The sequence below is a fragment of the Phocoena sinus genome, chromosome 3 (assembly GCF_008692025.1).
Source record: "Phocoena sinus isolate mPhoSin1 chromosome 3, mPhoSin1.pri, whole genome shotgun sequence".
Classification (NCBI taxonomy): Eukaryota; Metazoa; Chordata; class Mammalia; order Artiodactyla; family Phocoenidae; genus Phocoena; species Phocoena sinus.
In genome coordinates, this window is record NC_045765.1 from 67,733,144 (window position 1) to 67,745,160 (window position 12,017).

At 40.6% G+C, this 12,017-nt stretch overlaps 1 pseudogene; it reads right to left on the bottom strand.

Annotated features, from left to right (window-relative positions):
• Positions 1 to 1,363: 1,363 nt before the first annotated feature.
• LOC116750602 lies at positions 1,364 to 1,774 on the bottom strand (annotated as a pseudogene).
• Between the last annotated feature and the right edge of the window lie 10,243 nt (positions 1,775 to 12,017).

The following is a 12,017-nucleotide window of genomic DNA, read 5'->3' on the forward strand; positions in this document are numbered from 1 at the left end:
TTTGCAATACTTTCTCCCATTCTGTAGTTGTCTCTTCACTTTCTTGATGGTGTCCTTTGAAGCACAAAAGTTTTTAATTTTGATAACATCCAATTTATCAATCTTCTTTTATCATTTGTGCTTTTGGTGTCATACTTAAGAAATAATTGCCTAACCCAAGGTCTTCTAAGAGTTTCTTCTAAGAGTTTTAGCATTTACATTAGTGTAAGGTCTTTGATCCACTTTGAGTTAATTCATTTTTTTAAGTTAATTAATTAATTAGTCTGCATTGGGTCTTAGTTGCGGCATGCGGGATCTTTGTTGTGGCATGTGGGCTCTCCGTTGTGGTGCGTGGGCTTCACTCTAGTTGTGGCATGTGGGCTCCAGAGCACCTGGGCTCCGTAGTTGTGGTGCGTGGGCTTAGTTGCCCTGCAGCACGTGGGATCTTCGTTCACCGACCAGGGATCAAACCTGCATCCCATGCATTGGAAGGCAGATTCTTAACCACTGGACCACCAGGGAAGTCCCTGAGTTAATTCTTGAGTGTATTATGAGGTAGTGGTCCAACTTCATTCTTTTGCATGTTGTCCTAGCACTTAACTCTTTTGCCAGTTTTCCTAACACTATTGTTGAAAATGAATTGACCATAAATGTTAGGGTTTATTTCTGGCTAACTATTTAACCATATTATTAGAAACTTATTCACAGTTGGTTAATTTGATCACCACTGTTTCTTTTGAAGACATGTGTTTTTATATTTTTCACGTAGTCTACATAAGTCCAGGGCCAGGATATTTGGTATTTTCCCTTTATCCTTCTTGGTAATCCTTAAATCATGTTTTTTAGGTGGTTGTTTATTTCACCTGTTTGTAACAGTGGTATAACAAAGAATATTAATAATGATGATTCTCTACAAAATCTTCAGGCATTTAGAAGAGCATGAACTACTATCTCTTAAATACCGGCAAAGAGAAAGAGATTCATTTACTAATATGTTTCTATTTACTGTTGATTACTTCTCTTCAATTTAGCATTCATCTTGTAATTTTTTGAAAAACAGTGACGAATAGTGAGGCTGGCCGAATTTACAACAGCTGACTGTGATGGTGCTGTCTGTGATAGTTTAGTATTAAAAATTTATTTCATGGTATCTTTTAAGATGTGAGTCAGGATATAAGCATGCAATTTATGGAAGAAGAAATGTTCATGGCTAATAAACAAGTGAAAAATATTCTCTACTAGTTATAAAAAAATGCAGACGATGACCCAATTGGGTAACAAATTGGCAGAGTTTTATATAAAGATCACCACATTTGTGATGATGGTTGGTAGGCTTTTTGTTTTGTTTTGTTTTGGTATTTTTAATAACTGAAACAAGACAGACCTAAAACTGCAGCTTCTGGAAGAACCATTTGTTCTTGCCGGTCTCGTATCTCTCCTTGAACTTGACCTTGGCGTCTCACTGGGCCTTGTGTTTGAGAGCAGGGTCTCTGAAGACATCCTTGTTGACAACAGTTTTGTCCAAGGGGATATCCACAGACTACCTTGTGGGCATGAGGTGATTATAACTATAAACTTTCATAAAAGACTAGATCTTTGACCCCTTGGTGATTTTCATCTTGTTCATGGCAGCTGTCACTTTGCAGGGATAGCGGTCGATTCCAGCCACCAGAGCATGGCTCTAGGGTCGGTCTGAGGTACCATCATCAGTGTTCTTCACAATGACTTCTTTGCGTCTGGAGTAGCATCCAGCCAGGATCAGAACCACATTCTTGGGTTTCATGAACTTGCCCATTTCAGCAGCACCACTTGGGACTACAGCCGGTGGTAGGCTTCTTAACATGCATGTGTGCAATGCTGGAAATGATTCCATAAAGGAGTTCTCACCCTCATTTTGCAGAGGAGGACGCTGAGGCTCAGCAAGTTTCTTGAAGCCATCTCATGTCTCACAGCTTGTACGTCACCAAGCTGAGACTCAAATCTAGGTATAGCTACTGACCAACCCCTCCATAGCCACAGGGAGAGTTTAGCCCAGACTGGTTAGAAGTCATTGTGAGATTTCTGGGAAACCAGAGTTTGCATTCTGCCTTATGCACCTGTGAAAACTCTGCAGAGTAACGTGTGGTTTGGTGATTGGGCTGGGCCATCATGGGGGCTGAGGAAACAGACTGTTTTTCTGAGAAACTGTGTTCCAGTGGTTCTTATTAGGTTTTCAGGGAGGGAGGGTAAAGAGTGGAAGCGAACTTATTTGTTGTGTAATTTCTATATGCCAAGCACTTTATATATAGAAACTTATTTAATCTTCCTCTAATGCTGGAAAACAGGTAATTTCTCACCATTTTGGAGATAAGGAAACCAACCTGAAGAGAAACAGTTTCTTTTCCTAGCTTACACCTTCAGTTAAACAGCAGCAGAGCTGAAATTTAAATGCAGGCGTATAGAATCCAAAGCCATATGTCTTTTCACTATGATACACATTCTCTGCTATAGGAAAATAGAACACATGGTTCCTAGTCTCTTCAACCTACTTACATATTATATTATGTTTTCTGCATGACTCATACAGTGTTTGCCTTCACGGTATCTGTGTGTACCTACCGCGATGCCTTCAGGAGTCATTCTGGAGACCTTTTATTTATTGCCCCACGTCTGAGCTGAGCCTGAGTACCTTCCCATAAAAGAATCTTTTGCAGATAGGATTCTTTGAGGGATGTTTAAGCAATTGTAGTTGGAATTGTAAAGGAATTTTCCAAAAATTCAATACCTCTCCATATACATGGTGCGCTGCTAGTAGTTTTACAAACCTTAAACTAGAAAACACAGTAAAAGCCAAAAAAACCAAAAGCCTAATCTACAGTGTCTGTTTACGAGGAAGTCAAAGAAGGTAACCTAAAACCTAACCTATCTTTCTAGATTAAAAGGAACTTGAAACCAAAATTTGGGGCTTCCCTGGTGGCGCAGTGGTTGAGAGTCCTCCTGCCGATGCAGGGGACACGGGTTCGCGCTCCGATCCGGGAAGATCCCACATGCCGCAGAGCGGCTGGGCCCGTGAGCGGCTGGGCCACTGAGCCTGCGTGCCGCAACGGGAGAGGCCACAACAGTGAGAGGCCCGCGTACCAAAAAAAAAAAAAAAAAAAAAAAGAAACTGCCCCCAGTGGGCAACCACAGATCTCCATGTGGAGCCTTTCTGTCCTTGACATACCCAAAAGACATTTTACAGAGCAAAGAGGCAATACTCTACTCTCAACTACCTTTTCCAGGTCTGGGACCTGTCACTTACAGTTCTAGGTCTGGATCCATGGGCTTCACTGCTTCCCCTGGAGCCTACTCTCCTAGGGCATGAGCTGTGCTCGGAATGTCTGCTGGGTGCTCCTCTTTGCTGGCAGGGCCTGTTGTCTTTTCCACATCTTCCAGAGGCCAGCTAATCTTCAAGAAGCTCTGAGGAGTGCCAGGAAGGAACTTTGAGTTTACTCCTGATCTGGTCAATAACAACCCTTTCAGCCAAGTGGCCTGTTCTTCCCTCACAAGTGGTATATCAGAAGGTTACTCTTTCAGAGTACGGTCAGAGGGACGGGTCAGCCACACCTGAAACCTATATGTGAAGGTGAGCAATTGACCACAGAGACATTCTATATGACTGCTAAGAGAATAACTTCTCACCTCAGGAGCTTCATCTTATCTTGAGGCTGCTGTGGGGTTACTTTCATTGACCCCTTATTCACGGTGATCTACGTCTTACTACAATCCTGATGTCCTTCCTCACTTTAGAAGACAGTGAGTATCTGCTACCTCAGAGGTTCCACCCTAATTCTCCCTAAATGGTCCTCAGTTTACGTCCAAAAGTTCACGACTGTACATTATTTAAATTAAACATGCCAAATATAACAACTTTCATATTCATTTGGATTAAACATACCCAACATAACAAATTGAATATTATCAAAATATTGATAAAATATCAATATTTTATCGCCCATGTCTCATCTGTGCTTTCTATAATCAGAATATACTTTTTTAAATGAACATGCTTTATACTGTATTCATCACAGAAGTTGATCTTTTTTATTCTTCCTTCTTTTTAGCTGTTCCACCATGACACTAATGCAAACACTGAAGTTGCTCATTTACTAGGAGAATAATAAAATGACATGAAATTTTTTTTTACTCTATTTCAAACAAAAGTCTAATTGGCTGAACTCAAATGTAAATATTTTTAAATATTTAATTCATTTTAATCTAAGACCATTGCAAAACAAATTGTATGTGGGGAGAAGATTTATTTGTATAGGAAATACTAAGACGAAGATTTACATAGAGAAGAAAGAGTGCAATTTGCTTGAGTTCGAGACTAGATACTAGAACTAGAGACTTCTGTGTGTGAGATTATTAAAAATGCACATAACTTTTATTCTCTATCCTCCTTTTCCTACTCTGTCAAGCAGAATGTGCTCTTCTGTCCTGTGTTAGATTGAAGGCATTGATGATCTCAATTAAATTAATGGCTTCTCTGTATCCATACTGTTTGTCTGATAACTTTGGAGTACCTGCCCCTCTAACATGGGCTGCCTTTGTGGCTTGCTTTGGCCAGTATACTGTGATATTGTGACAGGTCTGGGTCAAGAAGCCATGCGTGTTTCTGCTTCCCCTTTGGCTTCTCTATGGTCATCATGACAACATGCCTGAATTAGGGGCATGCTCCAGGTGAGACCACGTAGAGCAGAGATGAGTCATTCCAGCTTTCATAGACCACTCAGCTCCCAGTTGACCTGCCATCTGACACATGACTGAGCCCAGCCAAAATCTAATTGGTCTAGATCAGTAGAACTAATCACTAGATTAGTGATTAGTTAGATCACTAGAACTACCCGCTAAGCTGTGGATCCATAAATAATAAGTAGTTGTTTTGACACCATATGTTTTGAGATGGTTTGTTATAGAGCAATAGCTAACCGCTTCAGATTCTACGTTCATATTATTAATGCGGTAAGATGATAACAGCGCCTCCTAGGGGCAATTTTATTTTAACTGTTGTCAACTGCTTGAGCTACACGAAAGTCACTCCGAGAGGCTTCGGTTTCAGTAAGTGAGCAGGGGGAACTTAGGTAGTGCAGTGGAATCTTCCTGGGATAACAGCTGAATATGTTTCAGAAGCCTCTTGTCATCAGAAATAAGGAAAGGTGGGTAGAGGACATCTTTTAAAGATCCTAAAATCGTACTTGGTAGACCTGCACACCGTTGCCACCAGGTGCCCCTCCTCCCCAGCCTCCCCTTCAGTCCTCCTATGGAAAGTCCTCCATGGAAAGCCTACAGCAGCACCAGCCGGCTACTCACTTTTGTCAGGTCTGTTCCAGACGTGCTTCTCACCTCTCCCTCGACCGCTCTCCAGGTTTTTGCATTGAGTCTAGCACGCCTTCTTCAGTGTAAGACGAAGCTGGCTTCCGATCCAGCTCATGCCTGACGTGTTATGGGCCCTCAGACACGCTAAGGTTTGATGTCTGTGTGCCCCAGTTTTCTTCTCTGCAAAACTGTAATGAGAAAGGGCCCTCGTCAAAGCTCTGTTCTTTGTCTCCGAGGCTTAACCTTACAGTTAGGGAAAGAAATTAGGGAAAAACAGAAGCTATCGCTTTTTAAAAAGTTAGTTCAATGTACTTTTGGCCACTGGTAAAAGATACTTTCTACTGATTTAGAAACTTTGAGTTATGAGCCAAAGCTTTAGCAAATGTTAACCCTCATTTTACTGTCCTTATTATTAACAGCCAGATAAATGAAAGTTCAGGAATTTTACATGTGAAGGATCCAAAGTCACACACGTGACTGCAGGTGAAGCCATAAATATAGTAACAATTTGATCATCTACTTGGTACTTAAAAAAAAAAATCTACCTCCCACTCTGTATTATGGATATGAAACACAGTCATTCTTAGGCAACTTCTCCTAAACCTCATGGGTGCATATAAAGGAACTTGAGGCCTTCTATAGGCATCTCTTCAACCTGAATGCTTACTATAACACACCTCATAAACTCAGCTTTTAGGAAAAGGGCAGGAACAGACTACTCAGAGGGGAAGGCTGGTGGGAAAGTTGGGGCGATGTTAGTAACAATAGCAGTATCTTAACAATGGTATATTCTGTTATAACGAGTTCCAAGCTAGGAGACTTTATCCCCCTTGTCCTCAGATGTCTCATCTGTAAAATGTGGGCTTGGAGTAAATCAGTGCTTTCCTATGGACACTTTTTTTACCGAGTCCAAGCTCACTCTGCTCACCACACGACAGGCCAATAAATCGGGAGATGAGGTGTTGAGGCAAGGAATACGACTTTATTCAGAAAGCCGGGCGTCCATGAAGATGCTGGACTAATATCCTAGAGAACCATCTTCTCAGGGTCTGGATGCTAGTTTCTTTTATAGAACAGAGAGGGGGAGGAGGTGAGGAAGTAAAGTAAAAAGGCCATAAGTCTTGCAAAACAACTCATGGTTTGGCCAGCCTCAGGGAGGGGATGTGTTAATTTCTTCTTTCTTGAAGCCATTCACAGGTGGGCAGGGTCGAAATATTTCCCTGTGAGTTGAACAAAGGCACTTCAGTTTAACATTTAGGTAGAGGGGCAGGGTTCCCCAAGGGCGGCCATTATGTATGCCAATAGCTATAGATAACATCATTTTAGTGATTATAGTAGCAAAAGTAACTGAGAGCAAAGATTAAAGTAAAAGAAACAGATCCAACATGGTGTCAGGTTTTGTTCTTCCCTGTTACACTTTCTCCAGCCTGTATGAAAGTTGGGAAATGCTGGGTACAACTTCCATTCCTTAGAGAGCTTTGTGAGGAACTACATTTAAGAAATCTGTTAAACTTTATTTTTTAAAAATTTATTTATTATTATTATTTTTGCAGTATGCGGGCCTCTCACTGTTGTGGCCTCTCCCATTGCAGAGCACAGGCTCCGGACGCGCAGGCTCAGCGGCCACGGCTCACGGGCCCAGCCGCTCCGCGGCATGTGGGATCTTCCCGGACCGGGGCACGATCCCGTGTCCCCTGCATCAGCAAGTGGACTCTCAACCACTGCACCAGCAGGGAAGCCCTTATTTATTATTTTTTAAGATTGAAGTATAGTCAATTTCGTGTTTCAGGTGTGCATCAAAGTGATTCACTTATACATACATATATATCTATATATCTATATCTTTTTTCAGATTATTTTCCATTATAGGTGACAAGATATTGATTATAGTTCCCTATGCTATACAATAGGTCCTTGTTGTAAGAAATTTGTTAAACTTTCTTAACTCAGGCTTAACAGAGATCCTGGAAACCTGTGAACACCTTAGAAGAACCTCATTTTGGAAATGTGGAGACAGATGATTATTAAGATTTCCTTTGACTGTAAAGACATCTGAGCTAATGGAAAGATTTTAGTTCTGTTGTAATTTACTGCAAAGTCCACTTTTACCAAGGAATGAAATAGGGAAGAAAAATCATATTTTGTTGATTGTCTACTCTGTTGGGCACTTAGATATTTTAAATATTCCTCAATTTATTCCTTGCAATAACCATAGGGAGTATTATTATTCTCAGCTTATCAATATTGTTCTCTAGGTGATATTTAGCCTTATGGCTCTAAATTCTCTTTGTATGCTGATGACTATCAAATCTTATAATCTCCTCCTAACTTTTCCCATATTAAATAAACATCTCAGACTTATTGTTACCAAACCAGAATCTTAAAGTCACAGCTCTCCTCCAAACCTTGCTTGTCCCATTTTACCCTAAGTAAGTAGCTTCCCCACCCATCTGGTTGATCAGACATCAATTTAGGTGTTGTTGATTTCTCTCACCCCTTCACTCCCCACAAGCACTCCACCAGCAAGTCTGATTGGCCATACTTTCAGAGCACATCTAGAGTTTGACCACTTCTCTCCATTCCACTCTTATCTCTAATCCAGCTATCATCATCCCTTATCTAGATGACTGCAGCAGTATTGCAATTGTTCTCTCTTCTTCCACTGTGCTCCTCTACCAAAAGGAACCAAGATGATCTTAAAAAAGAAAGAAAAAGAAACAGTATTGATTTCCTCCTTAAAACATTCTGATGATTTCCCATTTTATGTGAGAAAAGCAATCTATATTGCAAGCTAGGGACTTTCCTGGTGGTCCAGTGGTTAAGACTTCATCTTCCAATGCAGAGGGTGTGGGTTTGACCCCTGGGCAGCTAAGATCCCACATGCCTTGTGGCCAAAACACCAGAACATAAAACAGAAGCAATATTGTAACAAATTCAATAAAGACTTTAAAAATGGTCCACATCAAACAAAACAAAACAAAACAACTGTAAATTGCAGTGTATGGTCCTGATCGGGTCTTTGCTCACGTCTTCAACCTCATTTGGCTGACGCTTCCCTCAACTGTCTTTCTTCTTGATCTGCAACATAGCAGATGTTCCTACCCCAGGACTTTGGTACTTGCTCTATCCTCTGCCTAGATAGCTGGATCTCCAGCTCTTCTTGTCATCATTCACTCCTGGTCCAAATGGCACCTCTTCAGGGATGCCTCCCCTGACCACCCTGTCAAAAAGAATCCTACATTGTGTAGAAACTGTCACATCACTCTGCTTTATTTTTTCAAAGAGTTGCCACTCTCTCATTATTTTGTTGATTTGCATGTTTCTCTCAAGTAGAATGCAAGTCCATGAGATTTCTATCTTGTCTGTTTTGGTCAACCCTGTATATCTATGTTAGTAGGTATCCCAGTGCCTGCTATATATCATTACTCAGTAGGTATTTGCAGGATTAATAAAAGAAATACATTGTCTTGGTCAGCTTTCCAGCTTTTTCTCTGTTCAGTACACATTTAAAAATACTTAAACACGTGTAAGGCTACATACATGTCCTCGAGCAGATTTCAAACAAATGTACTCTTCAGAAAAATTCTGAAATGAGATTATCGTCACACAGGATTTTTTAATGGGAAGAAACTCTGGAAATAAAAAAAGGATAAACTGTTAAAGAAGTTAAATACTTTTGCATAGAGGCAGTGGGAGTTAGGACAGAATAAACTGATGATTCTGGTATATTTTTGAAGTCATGGTTTTTTGGGAAAGGGCAGAGATAAGAGCTACAAATGGTTAAATACAGCTTTCAGGAATTTGTCACATAATTCTTTCTTAGTCCATCACTCATTGCTGGTGAAGCCACTACTCACAGTGGATTTCCTTCTTCAAAACACTTGCACTCAGAAAGGAAGATGCTAAGGGAAAAACAAGCCCTAGATCTGCCTTCCCCAAGACCCACTCAGAGCAAGACTATTACAGCTAAAATAAATTCAAGGAGAAAGTGTCACACTGATGATGAGTATTGATTTTGGTGTGTTATACCCTTCTTCTAAAAGTTGGGGCGATGTGGAGGAGAGAGATAAAAGGGAAAATGAATATACTGTTTACTCAAAGGGAAATATACACGGAAAGTTCCATCTTCAGAATCCTGGCACCATCTAGTGGTTAATGAATCCCGTTTTAGAGACCAGTCATTTTCTTAAATGGTAGTTCTCAGACTTCCCTGGTATGTCTCAGAATCATACAGTGAACTCACGCCAATACTCCACTCCTATAGATGTTGATTCTCTAGGTTCGATGTGGGTCTTGGGCATGAGAGTTTTTAAAAACAAGGTACCCAGGTGATTCTACTTTAGCTGATGGTTTTAAAACTACCTTTCTGGAAATAGCCGCTTGTTTGTATGATTTTCCCTCTCCTTTCCTTTCTCTCTTGTAAGAAGTATTTATACAGGATATCTTATACGAAAAGATCAAAGTGAATTTTGAGCAATACTGTTGTGAAATTTTGAGGATTTTGTGACATATTCAAATCAAACCAGAGTCGAGAAGTTGTGTGTGTATGGGGGTTGGGGTAGGGTGGCCCCAAACCAGCGTGGCTAATAATTGCTCTGGTCAGCCAATAGCCAACTAAATGGGACAGATGTCATTTGTAACCTATTTTCAAGGGTCCTCTTCAATTGTCCATCATCTTCTGTCCTATTGATTTTAATAATTAAAACTTTTTACCCTCTCATTTTGAAGGTTTAAATCATCTTAGATTTACAAAACATTTGCAAACATACCAAAAATTTTCATAATCTTTCATCCAGTTTCCCCAAGTGATAATACCTTACAAAAGCACACCACAATGATCAAAATCAGCAAACTAACATTGATACAATACTATTAAAATCAGCAAACTAACATTGATACAATACTATTACCTGGCACATAGACTTCATTTGAATTTTTCAGTTGTTCCACTAACGCTCTTTTCTTGGTCTGCAATTCAATCCAGATTCTCATGTTGTATTTAATTAATGTCTCCTTAGTCTACAATCTGTGATGCCCCTTAGTCTTTGTCTTTCATTAAACTTGATTTGACCCTTTGAAAAGTACTGAACAGTTATTTATAGAATATCAATTTGTGTTTTAAAAAAATTTTATCTTATTGAGGTATAGTTGATTTACAATATTAGTTTCAGGTGTACAAAATAGTGATTCAAAAATTTTATAGATTATACTCCATTTTTAGTTACTATAAAATATTGGCTATATCCCCTGTGCTGTATCCTTGTAGCTTATTTATACATAGCAGTTTGTACCTCTTAATCCCCTACCCCTATGTCTTGAAGATATACCACATCTTCTTTATCCATTTGTGCTGATAGACATTTAGGTTGCGTCCGTATCTTGGCAAATATAAATAATGCTGCTATGAACATTGGGGTTCATCTTCTCGAGTAAGTGTTTTTTTTTTTTTTTTTTTTGGCTGTACACGGGCCTCTCACTGTTGCGGCCTCTCCCGTTGCGGAGCACAGGCTCCAGACGCGCAGGCTCAGCGGCCATGGCTCACGGGCCCAGCCGCTCCGCGGCACGTGGGATCTTCCCGGAACAGGGCACGAACCCGCGTCCCCTGCATCGGCAGGCGGACTCTCAACCACTGCGCCACCAGGGAAGCCCCACGAGTAAGTGTTTTTGTTTTCGTCAGATATATGCCCAGGAGTGAAATTGCTTGACCACATGGTAGTTCTATTTTTAGTTTTTTGAGGACACTCCATTGGCTGCACCAATTTACATTCCCACCAACAGTGTAGGAGGGTTCCCTTTTCTCCACATTGTCTCTATTATTATTTATGGTCTCTGATGACAGCCATTCTGACAAGTGTGAGGCAAAGTCTCATTGTGGTTTTGATTTGCATTTCTCTGATGATGAACAATGTTGAGCGTCTTTTCACGTGCCTGTTGGTCATCTGTATGTCTTTTTTGGAATTATGTCTATTCAGGTGTTCTACCCATTTTTAAATTGGGTCATTTTTTGATCTTGAATTGTATCAGCTGCTTATATGTATTTTAAATAAATTTATTTATTTTATTTATGGCTGCGTTGTGTCTTTGTTGCTGTGCGCGGTCTCTCTCTAGTTGTGGCAAGTGGGGGCTACTCTTCCTTGCAGTGCGTGGGCTTCTCATTGCGGTGGCTTCTCTTGCTGCAGAGCACGGGCTCTAGGCGCACGGGCTTCAGTAGTTGTGGCTCGTGGGCTCTAGAGTGCAGGCTCAGTAGTTGTGGTGCACAGGCTTAGTTGCTCAGCAGCATGTGCGATCTTCCCGGACCAGGGATTGAACCTGTGTCCCCTGTATTGGCAGGCGGATTCTTAACCACTGCACCGCCAGGGAAGTACCTGCTTATATATTTTGGATATTAACCCCTTATTGATCCTATTATTTGCAGATATTTTCTCCTATTCAGTAGGTTGTCTTTTCATTTTGGCAATAGTTTCCCTTGCTGTGCAAAAGCTTTTAAGTTTAATTAGGTCCCATTTATTTATTTTTGCTTTTGTTTCCTCTTGACTAAGTTCAGGTTATCCATTTTTGGCAAGAAGTGATGTTTGAGTTCTTCTCTGCACTGAATCATGAAACACATGATGTCAATTTACCCCATTACTGATTCATGAGAATCTGGGATTTGCACAACCACCTTGGGAGCTCCTGGAATTTCCCAGGAGACCTTTGATATA